Consider the following 22,700-nt stretch of genomic DNA (forward strand, 5'->3'; position numbering starts at 1 on the left):
TCCACACGTAACAACCTCTTGGCACAATGATGCTCAGTGGTTAAATCATCAAAGACCCACTGCTCCCACTTCACTGGTATGGGTTTAATACCCATGACGAATTGGTGCGTTTGTTGAATTGTTCTAGTTACCCTCCCAGGACACAAATAAAGGAGGGAGAAGGAAGGGGCATGTGGAGAGCACGGCCCTCAATACAACTTACAAATTCATGTGTTTAAGGGTTTAGTGGTCAAGTTGTTGTTTTTTTACTCTGGACCGTAAAAAGCAAACGTCAAAAGGTTATATATACATGCAAATTCCAGCAGACAGCCTCCTACAAACAAAATCTATTGCAGATGTATGCAAAGGTTCCTCCTGCGAACGTGCTTGATAAATATCTGACTAACTGCCAAAAAGTTATAACTACTCCAAGTAACTTTTCCTCATGGTCACATTGATATCACGTGATGGAAGGGATGTCTCGTGAGACTCCAGCAGACAAATTGCAACCGAGCTTACAATCTCATGTCAGCATGGATGAGTTTTCGATACGTGAGCAGACTTGAGATTTTGTGGAGAACGAAATCGATCAGGTAGTCCGGACAATGCATTGTAAATAAATGAGCTACTTTTGCCTTTTTAACGCACTATTAGACATGTTCGTAGTAACAGTTATTAATCCGAAAGTCAGAAGTTGGAATAATTTTTTTTATTATTTTTCTACACTCTCATTTTCCATGTGCCAAACCTTCACCTGAATTAGCTTTGATGAAGACTATATCTGCTACTGCAGAACATCCATTTTCCTCTGTGGGATGAAACACTTTTTTTAAAGTGTGTATTAACTTTTAGATTTTGCCAACAAGATTATGCTGCATGAAGTGAAAAATAATCACCAATTTATAAGGAAATACAAGGAATGTACGCAAGGGGAGGAGGCCATGAGGCCCATCAAGCCTGCCTCATCCGCACGACTTCCAGATATCTATCAAACTCAATTTTAAAACTTTCCACTGACTCTACTGCCATACCCTTGCAGGGAGACCTTTTCATGCATTCACCACTCTGTGAGTGAAAGACCCCTGCCTTACCACCATTCTAACTATTCTCTTCGTTAGCTAACTCTTAAACTATGACCCTTTGTGCTGTCAAAGGATAACCTGCTGAAAAAATATTCTGCATTAATTTTATCTCTACCCGCCATTTTCTTAAACATCTACATCAGATTTATTAGTAATGGCTTCCTTTTAATGTAAAAAGTCCTGTCTCTTTCAGCCTTTCCTCATAGCTTAGTCCAGCGAGGCCTGGATAGCCCGACCCCCTGTCTTTCAGTCTTTCCTCAGAGCTTAGTCCAGCGAGGCCTGGATAACCCGACCGCCTGTCTCTTTCAGCCTCTCATCATAGCTTAGTCAAGCTCGGCCTGGAGAACCCGACCGCCTTCCTCTTTCAGCCTCTCATCATAGCTTAGTCCAGCGAGGCCTGGATAACCCGATCGCCGGCCTCTTTCAGCCTCTCATCATAGCTTAGTCCAGCGAGGCCTGGATAACCCGGCTGCCTGCCTCTTTCAGCCTCTCATCATAGCTTAGTCTCGCGAGGCCTGGATAGCCCGACCCCCTGTCTTTCAGCCTTTCCTTATAGCTTAGTCCAGCGAGGCCTGGATAACCCGACCGCCTGCCTCTTTCAGCCTCTCATCAAAGCTTAGTCTAGCGAGGCCTGGATAACCCGACCGCCTGCCTCTTTCAGCCTCTCATCGTAGCTTAGTCCAGTGAGGCCTGGATAGCCTGACCCCCTGTCTTTCAGCCTTAACTCATCGCTTAGTCCAGCGAGGCCTGGATAACCTGACCGCCTGCCTCTTTCAGCCTCTCATCAAAGCTTAGTCTAGCGAGGCCTGGATAACCTGACCGCCTGCCTCTTTCAGCCTCTTATCGTAGCTTAGTCCAGTGAGGCCTGGATAGCCTGACCCCCTGTCTTTCAGCCTTTCCTCATAGCTTAGTCCAGCGAGGCCTGGATAACCCGACCGCCTGCCTCTTTCAGCCCCTCATCGTAGCTCAGTCCAGTGAGGCCTGGATAGCCTGACCCCCTGTCTTTCAGCCTTTCCTCATAGCTTAGTCCAGCGAGGCCTGGATAACCCGAGCGCCTGCCTCTTTCAGCCTCTCATAAAAGCTTAGTCCAGCGAGGCCTGGATAACCCGACCGCCTGCCTCTTTCAGCCTCTCATCATAGCTTAGTCTAGTGAGGCCTGGATAGCCCGACCCCCTGTCTTTCAGCCTTTCCTCATAGCTTAGTCCAGCGATGCCTGGATAACCCGACCGCCTGCCTCTTTCAGCCTCTCATCAAAGCTTAGTCCAGCGAGGCCTGGATAACCCGACCACTTGCCTCTTTCAGCCTCTCATCATAGCTTAGTCCAGCGAGGCCTGGATAGCCTGACCCCCTGTCTTTCAGCCTCTCATCATAGCTTAGTCCAGCGAGGCCTGGATAGCCCGACCCCCTGTCTTTCAGCCTCTCATCATAGCTTAGTCTAGTGAGGCCTGGATAGACGACCCCCTGTCTTTCAGCCTTTCCTCATAGCTTAGTCCAGCGATGCCTGGATAACCCGACCGCCTGCCTCTTTCAGCCTCTCATCAAAGCTTAGTCCAGCGAGGCCTGGATAACCCGACCGCCTGCCTCTTTCAGCCTCTCATCAAAGCTTAGTCCAGCGAGGCCTGGATAACCCGACCGCATGCCTCTTTCAGCCTCTCATCATAGCTTAGTCCAGCAAAGCCTGGATAGCCCGACCCCCTGTCTTTCAGCCTTTCCTCATAGCTTAGTCCAGCGAGGCCTGGATAACCCGAGCGCCTGCCTCTTTCAGCCTCTCATCAAAGCTTAGTCCAGCGAGGCCTGGATAACCCGACCGCCTGCCTCTTTCAGCCTCTCATCATAGCTTAGTCTAGTGAGGCCTGGATAGCCCGACCCCCTGTCTTTCAGCCTTTCCTCATAGCTTAGTCCAGCGATGCCTGGATAACCCGACCGCCTGCCTCTTTCAGCCTCTCATCAAAGCTTAGTCCAGCGAGGCCTGGATAACCCGACCACTTGCCTCTTTCAGCCTCTCATCATAGCTTAGTCCAGCGAGGCCTGGATAGCCTGACCCCCTGTCTTTCAGCCTCTCATCATAGCTTAGTCCAGCGAGGCCTGGATAGCCCGACCCCCTGTCTTTCAGCCTCTCATCATAGCTTAGTCTAGTGAGGCCTGGATAGACGACCCCCTGTCTTTCAGCCTTTCCTCATAGCTTAGTCCAGCGATGCCTGGATAACCCGACCGCCTGCCTCTTTCAGCCTCTCATCAAAGCTTAGTCCAGCGAGGCCTGGATAACCCGACCGCATGCCTCTTTCAGCCTCTCATCATAGCTTAGTCCAGCAAAGCCTGGATAGCCCGACCCCCTGTCTTTCAGCCTTTCCTCATAGCTTAGTCCAGCGAGGCCTGGATAACCCGACCGCCTGCCTCTTTCAGCCTCTCATCAAAGCTTAGTCTCGCGAGGCCTGGATAACCCGACCGCCTGCCTCTTTCAGCCTCTCATCATAGCTTAGTCCAGCGAGGCCTGGATAGCCCGACCCCCTGTCTTTCAGCCTTTCCTCATAGCTTAGTCCAGCGAGGCCTGGATAACACTGAACAACAAAAATTTTTTACTGGAGATGTGTAAAGTGATTTAGACTAATTTGGGTACACTGATTTCAAAAATCATAACCGTTTTGCTGTATCACGTCAGGATTTTCAGTAACAGAAATATTCCCATTGCCTAGAAGTCAGGATTTCAATGAAATTTACAAAAATTCATTTATTCATTTATTTCATCATGAATGCTTCAAAATTATAGAAATTACAGAAAAACTCCACTAGAATGTAATTAAAAATGCTTTAGGCATTTGGCTTTGCGTTTGTGCTGCTCTGTGTCAGTTTCACGATGCAGGAACCAGCAGAAATCGCCCATCATGTTCGGGTTGTGCCGCCCTTGGTAACGCGTCTCCATGAGTGAAATCTCTTGGTGGAATCGCTCGCCGTGCTCGTCCGAGACTGCTCCCAAGTTGTCAGGGAAGAAGTTCAGGTGCTGGTGTAGGAAATGGATTTTCAGGGACATCCTGGAGCCAAGTTTCCTGAAGGACTCCAGCAGCTGCTGCACCATTTCTTCATAGTTGTCCGCGCGCTCGTTCCCCAAGAAGTTGTCCGTCACAGCTTTGAAGCTCCTCCACGCTGCCAGCTCTTTGGGGTTTAGAGTTGTCGGAAAAGTTTCGTCCTTCATAATCTGTCGGATTTGCGGTCCAACAAACACACCAGCCTTGATCTTGGCCTCCGACAAGGTGTTGCCAAACTTTTCCTTGAGGTGAAAAACCCACGCCCATTCAGATCCATTGCCCGTACAAAACTTTTCATCAAGCCGAGCTTTATGTGGAGTGGTGGAAGGAAAACCTTGGCTGGGTCGACATGCTTCACGTTGTGTCGACCAGGTACATGCTCTTTTTGCTCTTCCCAATCTTTCTTCGTCCAGTGATTCTTGTCTCTGCTATCCCAGAGACAAAGGAAGCACATGTATTTCGTGTAGCCTGACTGCAGCCCTAACAACAGCGCCACCACTTTCAAGTCTCCGCAGATGTGCCAGTTGAAGTCATTGTACTTGATGGAATCAAGCAGCTGCCGCATAGTCTCATAGGTCTCTGTCATGCCGAACGCGTGAGCCAGTGGGACTGATGGTTTCTCGTTGCCATTGTGGAGCAAAACAGCCTTCAAGCTGTTCTTCCCCGAGTCGATGAAGAGGCGCCAGTCTGCAGGATCGTGATCACACCCAAGTTCTTTCAACAGACCGTTGATGTCACTGCAGAATGTCATCGTGTCTTCCATCTCAAAGAACTCAGCCATGTCTCTGTGACGTGCTCTGAACAAGGATATCTTGGTGTTAGGTTCAAGTAGATTCCACTGCTGCAGCCTTGATCCAAGCAGCTCTGCCTTCGCCTTTGACAGCGAGAGATCTCTTACAAGATCATTTAAGTCTCCCTGGTTCAGAAGGTGTGATTCTTGAGTGTGGGGTTCAAAAGGTTCATCATCACCATCCTCTTCACCACTGCTTACAGCTATGTTCTGATCAGCTGGAGGTGTTGTAACAGGGTTCTCGTCATCATGAGGCACAGGTTTACGAGCAGAGACGCAGTCAGCGTACTTGATGTGACCTTTATTCTTCTTGTTGAAGCCGGCGATGCTTGTGCAGCAGAAATAACAATCATCATGATGATTCTGCAGCTCACGCCATATCATGGGCACCGCAAATGGCATGCTCGCGCGCTTGCCCACCAACCACTGAGTCAAGGTTGTGTGACAGCTTGTGCAGCAGATGTGTGGTGCCCAGCTCTGTTCTTGGTCCCCCACCTTACACCCGAAGTAGTGAAAGGAGGCGGCCTTCATTTTCACTGCTGTAGATATACTTCGCTGTTGATCTTTTTTGGTATACCGACCACAGACATAACAGAAGTTGTCAGGATGATTGGTACAGGAACGCCTACTCATCTTTATCTGAAAGAAAGAAATATAACACAAGTTAACAACAATTGTACGAAATAGACATGTTAAAGACATATGTAAATTTCATTGAAATCCTGACTTCTAGGCAATGGGAATATTTCTGTTCCTGAAAATCCTGACGTGATACAGCAAAACGGTTATGATTTTTGAAATCAGCGTACCCAAATTAGTCTTAATCACTTTACACATCTCCAGTAAAAAAAATTTTTTGAAATTTGTTGTTCAGTGTAACCCGACTGCCTGCCTCTTTCAGCCTCTCATCAAAGCTTAGTCTCGCAAGGCCTGGATAACCCGACCGCCTGCCTCTTTCAGCCTCTCATCATAGCTTAGTCCAGCGAGGCATGGATAACCCGACCCCCGTCTTTCAGCCTTTCCTCATAGCTTAGTCCAGCGAGGCCTGGATAACCCGACCGCCTGCCTCTTTCAGCCTCTCATCAAAGCTTAGTCTCGCGAGGCCTGGATAACCCGACCGCCTGCCTCTTTCAGCCTCTCATCATAGCTTAGTCCAGCGAGGCCTGGATAGCCCGACCCCCTGTCTTTCAGCCTTTCCTCATAGCTTAGTCCAGCGAGGCCTGGATAACCCGATTGCCTGCCTCTTTCAGCCTCTCATCAAAGCTTGGTCTAGCAAGGCCTGGATAACCCGACCGCCTTCATCTTTCAGCCTCTCATCATAGCTTAGTCCAGCGATGCCTGGATAGCCCGACCCCCTGTCTTTCAGCCTTTCCTCATAGCTTCGTCCAGCGAGGCCTGGATAGCCCGACCCCCTGTCTTTCAGCCTTTCCTCATAGCTTAGTCCAGCGAGGCCTGGATAACCCGATTGCCTGCCTCTTTCAGCCTCTCATCAAAGCTTAGTCCAGCGAGGCCTGGATAACCCGACCGCCTGCCTCTTTCAGCCTCTCATCATAGCTTAGTCCAGCGATGCCTGGATAGCCCGACCCCCTGTCTTTCAGCCTTTCCTCATAGCTTAGTCCAGCGAGGCCTGGATAACCTGACCGCCTGCTTCTTTCAGCCTCTCATCAAAGCTTAGTCTCGCAAGGCCTGGATAACCCGACCGCCTGCCTCTTTCAGCCTCTCATCATAGCTTAGTCCAGCGAGGCATGGATAGCCCGACCCCCTGTCTTTCAGCCTTTCCTCATAGCTTAGTCCAGCGAGGCCTGGATAACCCGATTGCCTGCCTCTTTCAGCCTTTCCTCATAGCTTAGTCCAGCGAGGCCTGGATAACCTGACCGCCTGCTTCTTTCAGCCTCTCATCAAAGCTTAGTCTCGCAAGGCCTGGATAACCCGACCGCCTGCCTCTTTCAGCCTCTCATCATAGCTTAGTCCAGCGAGGCATGGATAGCCCGACCCCCTGTCTTTCAGCCTTTCCTCATAGCTTAGTCCAGCGAGGCCTGGATAACCCGACCGCCTGACTCTTTCAGCCTCTCATCAAAGCTTCGTCCAGCGAGGCCTGGATAGCCCGACCCCCTGTCTTTCAGCCTTTCCTCATCGCTTAGTCTAGCTCGGCCTGGATAACCCGACCGCCTGTCTCTTTCAGCCTCACATCATAGCTTCGTCAAGCTCGGCCTAGATAACCCGACCGCCTGCCTCTTTCAGCCTCTCATAATAGCTTAGTCTAGCTCGGCCTGGATAACCCGACCGCCTGTCTCTTTCAGCCTCTCATCACAGCTTATGCCGAAGTCACATTTGCCACGGCGGCTGTGGGGTCTCCAAAAATCTCCGTGAGGTCTCCGGCCATTAGCAATTATACGGCGGCCGCAGTATTTCCACGGTCACGCAATGTAGCAGTCACATATGTTTTTATTTTTCGGGGAGCCGCACGGCGTATTTAGAAATTGTGGAGACCGAAAACGTGGGGTTGCCGTACGGTCTTTGATTTGATGTCACACGGTGACCTTAAGGGGGCCCTGCGGCGGCCATATAATTTTCAAGGCAGATGCAAGGTGCCCGCAAGGTGACCGCAGGGGGACCGCAGGGAGCCCTAAAGCGAACATATGGCCAGACGGATGGTAACGAGTGAGTTCATTTTTTTATTTCATTTTATTTTTTTTTTACCAGTTTTTGTTTCGGCTTGTCGAATTGCTACGGCGAACGTAGAAATGAAAAGAGTTATAACTCCGCGTTATAATTCCACGGCGACCCCTCCGGCCTGTAAAAGGTCGCCAAATGGCGTAGGGCCTCCCTGAGGCCACCTCAGAAACTCTGCGGCTGCCGTATGTTTCTGTCAATTCAGAGGGGGTACGGCCGCCGTATCCTCGCCGTAGAGTAAATGTGACTTCGGCCTTAGTCTAGTTTGGCCAGGATAACCTGACCCCGTGTCTATTTCAGCCTCTCCTCCTACCTTAGTCCATCTCTGCTTGGATAACCCGCCTGCCTGTCTCTTTCAGCCTCTCATCATAGCTTAGTCTAGCTTGGCCTGGATAACACGACTCCCAACCACATACAATAATTACATACCCGATATTTTTCCGATGTCACAAGCTCCAACAAATGCCCCTGCACATATCAACCTTATTTTTATTATTCTTACAGGTCAGGTCAGGTATGGGAGCATGCGCCGGAGCAGCGCGTCGCAGCATCCACTTTCCACCGGTACTCCAGGGGCCACCGTCTGGCCATCCTACAGGCAGATGCCTTTCCCATCCCCATCTCCTTGAGATGCTGATCAACTTGCAGCAATCACGAGGAACGTGGTCAGCCCATTTTCATCCTCGACTCACGAGGCTCCCTCGCTGAGAGAATCTGGTGAGCAGGATCAGCGTCAAGAAAACGAGCAACATGTCCATACAGCTGAAGCTGACACTCACGGACTATGAAGGTAACAAATGTCATTTGAGCGTCTCTCAGCAACTTCTCGTTGGACACAAAGTCCGACCAGCGATAGCCAAGGATTCTCCAAAGAGAACTAGTACCAAAGGAATGAAGACTCCATCTCAGATCCCTGGTCAGAGTCCAAGTCTCATATCAATAGAGCAAGACTGGAAGTAACAAGGACCCGAAGACTCGGACTTTCATCCTCCCGCACAGGTACCGGCAGTGCCACACCCCATGATCCAGTGAATTCATGACTCCCCAGGCCTGACCCAGATGTCTGTTCACCTCTGGCTCACAGCCAGCAGAGACATGAATATCACTGCCAAGTTAAGTTAATCTCTGTAATCCTCAACATCCTCGCCACAAACAGGTACAGACGGGATAGCAGCATCCAAGATGTCACTGAAAGCCTGGATCTCAGTTCTGACCCGGGAAACCCGTAATCCCAGTGGCACCTTGAGGGTCCCCAAAAGGATATCTAGAGTCTCTGCAAAGATGACTGCATCATCTGTGAAAACAAGGTCAGAGATCTTGACATTCTCAAAAGATGCACCACAGCTTGATCTCTCTGATATCCTCCCCAGAATCCAGTCCATTCAAGTGCTGAAAAGTGTGGGGGCAAGGACACACCCCTGATGAACTCCAGTAACAACTAGAAATAAGTCAGAGATGGCATCACCACATCTCACAGAATTCTCAGTACCAGAGTAGAGTTCAGACATCAGATTGATCAGTTTTGGTGGCACCCCACGAAGACCAAAAACCCTCCAGAGGGCATCCCGATTCACTGAATCAAACACTTTACAGAGATCAATATAGGGAGCAAGCAGCCCCTGCTGAAACTCTCATCTGTGTTCTGTGAGGACCCGAAGAGGAAGGATACTGTCAATTGTTGACGTCTTTGGTGCAAAGCCTGACTGCTCTGGACGCTGGTGCTCAAGCAGATGGTGGCGAACCCTGTCAATAATATTATCTGAGCAAAGACCTTGCCCAGCAGGAAGAGCAGCATCATCCCTCTGTTCTTGTTGCAGTCTTGGTGATCATGCTTCCCTTTCCTGCGAGGGACAATAAGGCCCCTCTTCCAGTCAGTTGTGATTATGCCTGTTCCAGGCAGAGCACAGAACTGCATGTAACGGCATGAGTGAAGCATTTCCACCAGCCTTGAGAAGTTAAGCGTGGATGCCACAGATCCCAGGAGCTTTACCCCATTTCAACTGGTTCACCACAGTCTGCGTTTCCACAAACGAAGGTGGACCACAGCTGATTGGAGGGTTACCAATCGGAATTGTAACACTCCTAACATCCAACTCAACAGCTGGTGGATCATCCTGGTACATTCGCTCAAAGTAACCGGCCCAGCGGGCCTTCACTTCCGACTCCTCTGTCAAGAGCCCATCACCCTCTGCTCCAACTGCAGTACACTGAGGGATGGACTTGAAGGAACGCAATGCACGAATTCCCCTGAAAGCAGGACGAGAATCACTTGACCACAGGTGATGCTCTTCCCCTCACAGATTCCTCCAACATAGGCCTCCTTGTCCACCCTTAGTGCATGTGCAGTTTTAATTCCTCAGCTCCTTGAACAGCTCAGCTCTGCCATTCAGCCTGGCCCTGCGAATCTGGTCAATGGTATCCAGTGTCCCTTGAGAGAAAATTCTTCTTCGCCCGATGGTGAGTTCCACGACATCTACCAGCAACAAGGGCAGTGGTCTTGAAGGCACTCCACAACTCTTCAGGACCCCCCAAAGCACCCAGACCCCCCAAATCTCCATTCAGCCTGTTCGCAAACTCCTCAGGGACCCTCTCATCCTTGAGCTTGCCAAAATCCAGCCGAGGCTGGGATGGTACCATTCTCCTGGACTTAAGCTGCAACTTCAGAGTTGCTACAACAAGCCTGTGGTCAGTATTGAGGAACTGGGCACTCCGGTAGACCCTGCAGTTCAGGATCATCCTCCAGCAACCATCAATGAGCACATGGTCAGTCTCCTTTGCCACACCACCAGCGTTGGAATACCAAGTCCAGCGATGTGCCTGTGAGCGCTAAAACCATGAATCAGCCACCCTAAGTCCATGACTTCTTGCAAAGTCAAGGAACGTAGAAATATTCTGGTTCACAGTTCCTGACCCATGGAGGACCAACACACGTCTCATAACCAACCTATCAGTTCCAGTCCATGCAATGAAAATCCCCAAGACTAGAAGATTATCTCGCCTGGGGCACTGATCAACCACAGACTCAAACGTGGCATAGAATGCGTCCTTCACGGTGAAATCACTTGCCTCAGTTGGAGTATATACAGAGACCAGGGAAATGACATCCAAGGAGTGACGAATTCTTCATCTCATAACACACTCGTTAACCGGTGTTACCTCAATTATCATTGGAGTTAGCTTCTTGGACCCAGCTACAGCAACTCCTTGGGTATGGTAACAATCAGAGCGACCAGACCAATAGTAGGCGTAACCACCCGCCATGATCTCACCACTATCTGGTCTCCGAACCTCAGAGAGTGCTGCAATACGGATGTCCAAATGCTTGAGTTCAGCTGATAAGACAGGTGATCATCCTCTCTTCGGGATAGTACATTCCAGGCACCCACCTGATGGGACAGCTTCAGGTTAACCCAAGGAGACTGCCGTCTGGTGGACGACACCTCAACACCACCCGACACATACTCCCGCAATCTAACCCTGGAAGGATACTCAGAGGTTTCCCTCTTATCATCAAAGATTGGGGGTCCCAAAGACTTTGCCCCAACCCCATCATCCGGTGAGCTGCCCTGTGAAGGGAAGCTGCACAGGTTTTTTCAGATTTTTCAGATTTTTTATGCTTTTCGCATGTTTTACGAAATTAAGGATTTTATGGTGGCCAGAGTGCAAATCCTGCCACCAACCTCGTATTGAGAAGTAACCCAACTGCAGGAGGACATCCGCGGCACAGCTGGGTATTAGAGATGGATAGTCGTTGGCTCACAGGGAGCTCCTCTGCCATTTAACAGGTTTCGTTCTTCATCCTGCTGCGTGTCCATATCATACACCGTCCTCATCAAGAAACCTGGTGGGGGAGACGGTTTCATTGCTGACAACCCGACGATGCAACAAGTTAGTGCAGGTTTACATGGTACCTGCAGCAAGTCACAAATCTAATCTGACCTGACCTGACATACTCTGACCTTATTCTTACCCAACCCCCAGTACCTTACATTTCCTGCATCTGCCAATCTTTTGCCCAGTCTAATAAAGTATCCAGACTTTGCTGAACCAGTTGTACAACAAAGCAATGGAAAAGCATCATGGCATGCATAGAAGATCTATCAATATGCATGCAGCCTGGCAGGATTGTCTCTGCCCGAGAGATATGTGTGCTCGCCGTTGAGCTGTTTAGTGCTGTGTTCGAATCCCAACCCAGCAATAAACACTCATCCTGGTATTTCGCATGCAAGGCGATGGATCAATGTCTGTACCGTCAATATGAAGGACGTTAAGCCAGAGCAGCTGTCTGCCTGACTGATCATTGGGGGACATTAAAGATCCCTTCAGACGTGCTGAAGGGCTCTTTCATCCATGCTCCTCCATAGATGTGTGAGCAACTGTCAGAATGTTGTCTTTGGTGAAAAGTCGGTGAGATATCACCAGCACCATGACGAAATTACAAATTCATAGCCAAATCACCTTCAGTGTACACTCAGGCCGGGCCAGCTGGTTCGTGAGAGATTTGGGCCAAAAACGTAAAACGTTTCCCAGCAGATCCCACAAGTTGGTGGGAACAAATGGGGCGGTTACAGTATGGTAGTGGTGGTGGTAGTTGTAGTCATAGAGCTAGTTTCAATGCATATCCAACAAACCTTAACCTAGTTGTTTTCGTTCAGATTTTTGCACAGATGATTACTTCACGTGGTATTTGTATCGAGAAAATCCTCCTATATATATATATATATATATATATATATATATATATATATATATATATATAAATATATATATATATATATATATATATATATATATATATATATATATATATATATCTATATATATTGTTGCGGTATTCGCGCCCGCCGGCGTGCTGACGGCCACGTAACTCGAATCGCGGCACGTCGCCCACCGGACGGACAATCCAGTCGTGACCCTCTCGGACTAACGCCGGGAACCAGTCACGGGTGGACCTTTCGGTCTCACCGCGATCGAGCCAATCAGCCCCCGCGTGGGATGGGGTTGCTCGCCAAATTCGACCTACCGAAGTATCCACGCGGAGGGTAGACCGGGCGATCGCACCTCGCCGCAGGTCGACTTCGGACACGGGCCACTTAAGCGACCCGTTCCGTACTATCAGAATAACCGAGCGGTGTTATCGTCGACCTCGACGGTTCGATTAATTATCGGGCGTATTCAGCCCACTACCAACCCTTTACGTGAAGCAAGATGAGGATTCAATGGGAGAAATGACGAAGCGAAGCGGGAAACAGTTCAACACAAAGCACATTTATTCGCGGCACACGGAAAGCACACATATTCAATTCCACCAAATGCACACAGAAAAGACACAATGCAATTTACACAAAAAGCAAATGTAAAAGCGAAAACACAATGCAGAGCTAATACCGACTACCGAGCACACGGCAACACTTATACAATTCTACTTCACAGACGGCGCCGACAACACATACCCAAAACCAAGGAAAAGAATATCCTCAAGGATGAGGCGGGCCTGAGGCCGAGACCGGGTCGCGCCTACCCGTCTGGTGATGAGACGCGGAGCGGCGATGGCGCCCCAACTCCGCGGACCTCGCGGACAGTGTCTGGCAGGGGGTGGGAAAGGGGCCCCCTTGGTCGCACTATCTCAGCGCGGGGGGAAACAGGAGGGGGTTGCTGATGCTCGGGGTATAGAGGATCTTTATTATCCCTGGTGTGCGTCTCCACCTCGGCCAGGTCGCGCTGTCGGCCTCCCTCGGGTGCAGCTCCCTGCACGACGCGAGCACCCCCTCGTCTGGTGTCGCCGCCTTTCCACAGCTCGTCCCCTCCGTTCCGACTCCAACGCACACGACGAGCAGCTCCACCGCCCGCGAAGTCTTGACCCTCTGCTTCCGACTCTCCTACTCTCCGCCTCTGGACTCTCCGACTCTCGACTCCTGGACTCTCCTACTCTCGACTTCTGGACTCTCCGACTCTCCACTCTCCGACTCTCCACTCTGACTGACGAACACGGTCCTTTTATCCCCCCGTAGCTTCGCCTTTGACCCCCTCCCTTTGACCTTTCACCTCGCTCCCCATTGGCCCGAGAAAAAGTGGGCGTGAAGGCTTTTTGATCCACAAATTTGCATATATCGATCGTCCTGGAGGCGGGGCCAAATCGCCCCTCGCTCACCGATTGGACGGCAAAAAGTGGGCGTGTGTCGTTTTTGATCCGTTTTTGAAGCACAAAATCCGTGATTTTGTACACGCTGTTCGACGCGCGCCCTGCACGAGTCCAACACCGGTACCCACAGCGGGGCAAGAACGGTGGCGATGCTACGGTTGCGAGGTGTGACGTGAAGGTCGTGGCGGCTGTGGTGAAGCGGTGGTGTGGTTGGTGGTTGATGTTGTGATTGTGGTGGTAATCATGGCGGTTGGTCCAAATTAAAGATAGTAAAAGAAAAACGGCTATCCTGAAGAGTCGCAGCACGCATAAATGACATGTATTCCCACTAGACAACGGGTTTGGGCCTAACTACACATATACTTGCCGAGATACCTCACCTAAGGGACCTGAATGGTGGTTTGCGAATTTGGTAACCACAACAATATATATATATATTTTTTAATGCTTATGTTTGTTTACTTTATCACTAAAACATTGTCCTATCAAAATAAGAATGTTTCTAAATTTATGTGAAACTTGAGCAGATTGAATGAAATGTCGTGCTTCTGAGTTGGGGTCAGAAAAGTCCCCCCCCCCCAGTTGCTTGTTGTTGACTTTAGCAATAAAAAACCATGTTTAGTCATTGATGTGAAACTTTTGCAGATTTAGTGAAATTGAGTGGTCTTGAGTTGGGGTCCAAAAAGAACCCAGTTGGTAAGATTTGGTCATAAAATATGTTGGTAGGATGAGGATTCGCCACTTGGCCTAACAATAAATTATAAAACGAAACGGGGGTGATCGTTCAGTTAAAAGGTGAAAGGTCCATAGAATCATTAAAAAAAAAATCTTTTTTTCACATGATGATATTGATTTTTAAGTAATAAACAAATCACTCAACGTGGTATTTAACTATAATAATTTTTTGAGGTGCTTACAGCTCACACTTTTGGATTTATGAAAAGCTTACACTTTTCGAGTTGCTAACAGTTCACACTTTTGGAGTTACTGACGGCTCACACTTTTGGAATTACTAACAGTTCACGCTTTTGGAATTGCTAACAGTTCACGCTTTTGGAGTTGCTCACAGCTCACGCTTTTGGAGTTACTGACAGCTCACACTTTTGGAATTACTAACAGCTCACACTTTTGGAGTTGCTCACAGCTCACGCTTTTGGAGTTACTGACAGCTCATTCTTCTGGAGTTATGAACAGCCCACACTTTTGGAGTTGCGAACAGCTCACGCTTTTGGAGTTACTGACAGCTCATTCTTCTGGAGTTATGAACAGCCCACACATTTGGAGTTGCGAACAGCTCACGCTTTTGGAGTTGCTAACAGTTCATGCTTTTGGAGTTACTGACTGCTCACACTTTTGGAATTACTAACAGTTCACACTTTTGGAGTTGCTCACAGCTCACACTTTTGGAGTTACTAACAGCTCACACTTTTGGAGTTGCGAACAGTTCACGCTTTTGGAGTTGCTAACAGCTCATTCTTCTGGAGTTATGAACAGCCCACACATTTGGAGTTGCTAATAGTTCATGCTTTTGGAGTTACTGACGTCTCACACTTTTGGATTTACTAACAGTTCATGCTTTTGGGGTTGCCCACAGTTCACGCTTTTGGAGTTACTGACAGCTCACGCTTTTGGAGTTGCTAACATCTCGCGCTTTTGGAGTTGCTAACATCTCATGCTTTTGGAGTTGCTCACACCTCACGCTTTTGGAGTTGCTCACACCTCACGCTTTTGGAGTTGCTCACACCTCACGCTTTTGGAGTTGCTAACAGCTCATGCTTTTGGAGTTGCTAACAGCTCACACTTTTGGAATTGCTTAGAGCTCATGCTTTTGGAGTTACTAACAGCTCACACTTTTGGAGTTACTAATGCCTCACGCTTTTGGACTTGATAACAGCTCACGCTTTTGGAGTTACTAACAGTTCACGCTTTTGGAGTTGTTCATAGCTCACACTTTTGGAATTACTAACTTCACGCTTTTGGAGTTGCTAACACCTCACTTTTGGAGTTGCTAACACCTCACACTTTTGGAGTTGCTCACAGCTCACGCTTTTGGAGTTACTAACAGCTCACACTTTTGGAGTTGCTATGAGCTCACACTTTTGGAATTACTAACAGCTCACGCTTTTGGAGTTATGATCAGCTCATGCTTTTTTTTTTAGAGGTGCCAACAGCTCACGCTTTTGGAGTTTCTCTCATTAAATTCAAACACGTGTGAGTGCTCTAATTGCGTAATAAACTTCCCAACTGTCCATTCTCGTAATTATATCGCACGTTGAGCAAATTAACCTTAATTAATCAATCAATTACCTAATTAATCGGCCTGCACAGGGGTGTCTCTCGGCACAACCCAGATCTTTTTGTAGTTTATCCACAGCCTTTGCAAACACCGTACGTTTGCACGTCCTGCTGAGATGTCACGTCTAGCCCAGCTGATCCCAGGTAGTCGGCTGACCCTGATTCCAGGTAGTCTGCACACCTGGCGAAGTCAATATGTCGGCCTTACCCTGCTGGGGCCTGGAAACTTGGCCGCGATGGATAGTTGCTCCAGAAGGCAAGTCCATGATAGACGCGATGGCAGGTCTGTTAATAGGTGAGAATCGGACTGCGTTCACACTTTAGCAAGTTTCTCGGAGGTGCGGAGCCTTTCTGCTGCTCGTTGTTGTATTTTTAACACCTGCAGAGTGCGGTGACAAATCTGCAAGTGTGATAATGAATGCATTATTGGTGAAAACAATGCCCACATCTCCCTTCCCTTTTTCCCATTATGTAGTATACTTTTGTTTACATTTGATACTTGCATTAATATCATATCGTCATGTGTTAATAATTTAAATGATGGCTGATTTGATCCACATGTATCGTTGACTTTCGATGTTTTTTTCTTTTCAAACCAATGTAATGGTTCACTTTGTCAACCTATCCCTGTGATCGAGGAACACGCATTGCATAATCAAGGAATGACTTAATTCCAATTTAATTTTAAATTTTTGAACACTAGCACATGAATTGGAACACAAACCTGCAGTTTAAGAGTGCTTTGGTTCTGAATTTGGCAAATTGTACGGAATCTCATCCCAAGTGCCCATGCGCACAGGAAAGCAATTGTTTTTGCGGTGAAGTAATTGTAAGCAATTGCGTACAATTGCGATAAATTGTAAACTATTACATTAAAGCAATTGTTTTTATATGGCAGTCAAACAAAGTTGAAAATCATTCCCAACAAGAAACTTACTGTTTCTAGGGATGTCATAGAGGACAAACAACGGGGACAAATAACGAACGTAACGTGTTATATCGTCGTGTAAAAGACGGTGGTAAACCTCGGAACAAATGTCCTTTTTCGCTGCTGCCTTCAAGTTTTATTTTATTTCAATTTGAATATATACTTGAACACTGTAGAACACAAATTGCCTTGCTTGCGCTTTCAAAAACCTTCGGTTTAGCAGTTCTTGACACAACGCTTTATGCCATCTCAATCAATCAAATTTGCTGTACCCTCCCAGGTTGGAGTTGGCAGAAGGTTCAGCTCACAACTGTTTTCCCAACAGCTTCGTATGGGTGCCACCGCGCCTGGTATTCAAAGTTCACGAACAAAGCTAAAAAGGTCATGCTCGAGAACGCAAAGCAAGAGTTTTTAAAGGACCCCTTCCCATGTGCCTTTTCTCAAGACTGCATTGGGTGACTGCATGTGGTGTTGATATAACACAGGAATGAGAATCAAATGACCTCCTACTCGGTCAAAATTGTTTGTATATTATTCTATTTTACTCATGTTTGCTCACTTACTCTGAAGTCACAGGATATGGCCAGAGTATAAAAAGTGGTAAAAATTCAAGGTAATAATCATACTTGAACTGTTTACCATTATGCACCAGGAAAAGTTACTTTGACAACCTGCTCAAGTACTGATGTACTTGTACTGATGAGTCAAGTACTGATGTTGTTATAACACAGCATTTTGTTTTACAAAAGAAAAAAAGGTTTCTGCTTGCACTGGTCAGTCTGTTTTCGGTTTTCCGCATTACTCTTGTGGCTGTTAACCCTTTATATCCTGCCAGTCTTCTCTTCTTTGAGCCTCGATACCTGTTTAAAAAGCTTCTGATGAATCTGTTAAAAACGGACGGATAATGAAGGACTTCTGTTATATGTATTTACTATTTACCATTACGACTACTTTTAAATAAGGCAATTATTCTCACACTCTGAGATCAGCTGAGGAAGGTTTATAGTCCAAGTATATCAAGAATCTGCTCGCCAGGTTTGACATTTGATTAAAAAAAACAGCAGGATTTTGGAATGCATTCAGGATGCCAGTGATTACTCACATACTCTTCACAAGGAAACCGTGGGATATTTGACATCACTCATTGACCAGTGCCTGCAGAGGGGTCTTCCACTCTAACATCGATTGCTTGCAGCAGCCCTTTCAGAGTCTTCCCAGGAGTTTTCCTGCCTCTCTAAAGCACTTTTTTGTGGGGTTACATAGTTAAGGCTTGTGTAAGAGCTAGAACACTGAATGAATCAGGGTGGAATAGGACAAATGGGAAACTGGAGAGAGATATAAGGGTGGGGTGGAACTAACAGCAGAGTTGAAGGACAAAATATAGAGACTTTGGACAAACAATGGGGGTGGGGAGGAATGGAGGGAAGGAAACGACACGAGGTGGACAAAATGGATACAGAATAAAACTCTCAGGAAGGAACAATTAGAAATTTGGTAGGAGGAGGGTTTGTGAATTGGAGGGGGGCAGGGTTAAAGAGGGTAGAAAATATCATGGTTTTGGATTGGGGATGATGAGATGGTGGTGAACAGCTGCCTTGAAGACAAAGAGGGAATAATGAGATTGAAGAGGATGCGGAAGTTGGTTCCACAGGCAGGAAAAAAAGAGGAACGAATGAGTGAGTGGAGGTAAAAAGTGCTCCTGGATTTTGGGAGTTTCACCAGAAGGGGGTTGATGGTGGAACTGTGTGTGACAGCAGGAACCTGGGGGGAACAAAGCATGGAAGGAGCAGAGGGTGCAAGACAAGAAAGGAGGCAGTAAAAGATGGAGAGATGACTGTCCTGTATGTGATGGAAAAGTGATAGGCCCATTAACTCAGCTTAATCATGAGAAATTCCAATAATCTTGAAGGCCTTGGTTTCCATAGCATAAAGCAGAGCAAGTATTCCATCAATCTGTGAAGGAAAGCCCTGTTAGTGGAGAGGAGTTCATGTGTTGTAGATGCATTGGAGTTCATGTGTGCCAAGGAAGGACTTTGTACTACTAGTGGGGCAACTTAGCTAAATATAGCATAACAATTGTGTATTTTGTGAGGAAAGCACCAAATTTGGCACACCAGTCGCCTAACATATTATGAACAGATTTGGATATTGGGCCATCTCAAATTCAGCCGCTAATGGCCGTGGCAGCCATTTTCCACTGCCATCAAAAATTTGAGATGGCCCAATATCCAAATCTGTTCATAATATGATAGGCTACTGGTGTGCCAAATTTGGTGCTTTCCTCACAAAATACACAATTGTTATGCTAAGTTGCCCCACTAAACAGAGGATGCGCTGTTGATGATTGTTTTTAGAGGCCAACTTTGAAATGTGGTTTGCTCAAGAAACATCGTGGCTGATAGTGAGACCCAGGAGTTTGAGTGACTGAACTTTCTCAAGAAGTGACTGAACTTCTACCTCTCAAACATATTTTCCCATTGTTAAAAATGTAGGATCCCCCAATTCAATTAGTTCCCAGCATGCAAGGATCAGCACAGACATTTCAGACAATCCCGGATAACACCGCTCGGTGATAATGCTGGATATGAGCCTTGCCTGCTGGGCAGTTACAGGAGTTGATGGTTCCTTCGTTTTCCAATATTGATAATTTGAACAACAAATATTTATTACCTCCATCACTGAAAGTGGATGGAGGTTATGTTTTCACCCCTGGTTGTCTGTTTGTTCATCTGAATGTGAGCAGGATATCTCAAAAGGTTATGGATCCGGATCTGGATACTAGAACTTTTAAAGTGATTATTCACCATTGAGAGATGTGGCCAAAAACTATTTTCTCATGATATTTCAAAAAGGTATGGACAAGTTATGACAACTTGGTGGATGGATGAGTTAAGAACAAGTCGATTAGATTTTGGTTCAGGTCCAAATTCAGATCCGGCCTATCAGTGGGATACAAAACGTTAACTGTTCAGCCTGGCGGAGGTACGTGCTCTACCGAATGCTGTTCTAGTTCTTACAGATTCTTTTTTTGTCTGGATGGAAGCTCAGTGAGCTGTCATTCATATTTGACGTTTTAATTCAAGGAAACCCTTTCAGAGATTTGAACTTGGTTGTGAGAAAGAGCAAGCATCTTCAATAAAACCTTAAAAAAAATTTTTTTTTTAGGGTGTAATGTCTTTTTAGTAACTTGAGAACTCATAATAACTGTCAAAAGCAAGGCTGATTCCTGCAATTAAAATCACTTATTTACGAGTAACAGTTATTTACAAGGTGTAACAGTAATTATCTATGATCCGATAGAGCAAAACGTGAAGGCGAGAATTTTTGTTTTAATTGAAAGCCCAAGGTTTTTTCATTGATTTCCACACGTTCCTACAACGTGTGCATGTCTGCGTGTGTCGGTATGCATGTAATTCAGAAACGCATAGTGATATAACTTGGGCAAACAGCCGGAATATGCTGCACGATTCATGTTCAGTTCTGGGTGCCTGATACTAATGGACTTTGTGATAATACCCTGAATTTAACTGGCATCTATGCTGTTTGGGAAAATTGTTGTAAAAGCACCAAATTTTCTCTGCAGCAAATCGAGTACATTGTGTGTTATAATGACAGAGCTATCAGCGTGCAGACCTTTCTTTACTTTATACCGGCATTATAAGCAGTATGTGTTCCATCGACAACAGTGAATAAGTCTGGGCCTCTTCGGAGGTCCCTTCCTGCAAAGGGCTCGTTTTCATGACATATTGCCACAACCCTCCAGCTCAGGGAGATCTCTTTACAATCAGATGGTCTCCTTGCACAAAGGAAACTATATATATATATATATATATATATATATATATATATATATATATATATATATATATATATATATATATATATATATATATATATCTCCAAAAGAGAGATGAGGATTTGTTTTTTTCCCTTCATTGCTCATCTGAGTGCTGAGGCATACATAGTCTCTTTGGTAAACTTAGACCCGCCCTCAGAATACAGTTGCATCTAGTGTTGTATAAAGTTTTCCTTTCCTCTCAATGGCACCACTGAGCCTTTTATCCAAGGCGCTAAGTCAGAGCAGAGCAGCAAGAAAGGATCCTAATTACATGGACATTTTAATAACATAATCTGAAATATGCCAAAGGACGATTGATTAAATCTACTAGGAAGCATAAAAAACGCAACACCTATTTTGGTGGAACAATCTACCTTATAATTATCAGGGGTTATTGTTGTTAATATATATCAATGGTACAAAGGAAAAGATTGTTTACCTTGCTGGGTTTTTATTACCTCTGCCACCGAAGGTGAAGGAGGTTATGGTTTGTGGCAAGGATGAATTGATTCCATTTTTGGTGAAGATCCGAATCCGGATCTGGATATGAGAATTATTTCATTTTTTAAAAGTGATTCTTCACCATTGAAAGATAGGGCCAAAAACCATATAGTCATGTATAGCATGATATTTCACAAATTACGGGGGCCCGATATGTTCCCGTGGATCAGGCATTACTTGGTGGAGGTATGCGCTCTGCTGGGTGACTTTGTCGTTCTGGTATGTTTTCAAAAAATTGATTAACTGGTAATCGAAAACGCAACACTTTGATTCACTTTCATATGTCAACACATTGCAAAGATTTCTATTTGTACTTGCATTGTGAGCACCCAGGACCTGTAAAAGCAGCATACAACTAAAAGGGTACTCGGTAGAGCGCATACCTCCTCCACGCAATGCCTGATCCACAAGAACATATCGGGCCCAATGCGTTTTTGAAATATCATGCTATATATCGTTTTTGGCCCCATCTCTCAATGGTGAAGAATCACTTTAAAAATTAAATAATTCTCGTATCCGGATCCGGATTCGGATATTCACCAAAATCGAATCGATTGTCCTTGCCACACACCCAACATGTCCACCAAATTTCATCCGGATCCGTCCACACCTTTTTGAGATATCCTGCACACAGACAAACAAACAAACAGAAAAGGGTGAAAACAACCTCCTTCACCTCTGGTGGTGAAGGTAATATCGTTTTGGCAAACGTCTGCAAAATGGCTCAATTGACTAACCCTGAGAGTGAGAGGAACCAGCCAATTGGAATGCTGTCATTACTGGAATGTCAGAGATATTTGACTGTTGCTCATTGGTTAAATGTCCACCCAGCAACCATTTCTCGACTGAGACAGATTCCACATGATTGGGCGAGTTGACTGTCATCCTCGTCCCACTGCGCGGCATGTGACAATAGTCAGGTAAAACCGTAATATCCGGCTCCAGTACCTGTACAATCGGTTTCAGACGGCTACAGATACTGCTATTGCCACCATTGGGACAAAGCAACAAACCAGTAGCTCCAAAAACTGTCAGCAGACGTTTTGTCACGTATAGTCTATGGTTCCTTAAACCTTACCAATGCCATATCCTGACACACAAGCACCATCTTGCATGACAACAATAGGCAGCACATGGGACATCGGCACAATGAAATGGTAGATCTACACAATTAAATGGTAAATGGTTCAAGGAAATCTCAACATCCAAGGTTACATCAATACAATCCTGCAGCCAGTCCAAAACATGGCGTCAACAACCAATTTGTGTTCCAACTAGACAATTGATGCTCAGCACCACACAGCCAGGGTCACGCATGCATAGACATCCCTTCATGCTATCAATGTTTGGGTGTTAGACTGGCCTGCCAGATTTCCAGACATTAACCCAAATGGACACTTGTGGGACGAGCTGGGCCGCAGTGTTTGACGTGAACTCAATCCATCCCAG

The 22,700-nt window shown here is 46.5% G+C and overlaps 2 long non-coding RNA genes across 2 annotated transcripts in view; one reads left to right on the forward strand and one right to left on the reverse strand.

Annotated features, from left to right (window-relative positions):
* The window catches only part of LOC147032218 (uncharacterized), a 63,593-nt gene that overhangs the window by 31,896 nt on the left and 8,997 nt on the right, over positions 1-22,700 (forward strand). The gene's annotated exons all lie outside the window — the stretch shown is intronic.
* LOC147032219 (uncharacterized) overlaps positions 1-22,700 on the reverse strand; it is a 56,521-nt gene that overhangs the window by 25,899 nt on the left and 7,922 nt on the right. Inside the window, exon 2 of the long non-coding RNA XR_015055085.1 lies at positions 21,190-21,875. This is a non-coding gene — a long non-coding RNA (uncharacterized LOC147032219). The remainder of the gene's footprint in view (positions 1-21,189; positions 21,876-22,700) is intronic.

This window comes from Eptatretus burgeri, chromosome 2 (assembly GCF_056783735.1).
Source record: "Eptatretus burgeri isolate ZD-2024b chromosome 2, Ebu_testis_v1, whole genome shotgun sequence".
Lineage (NCBI taxonomy): Eukaryota > Metazoa > Chordata > Myxini > Myxiniformes > Myxinidae > Eptatretus > Eptatretus burgeri.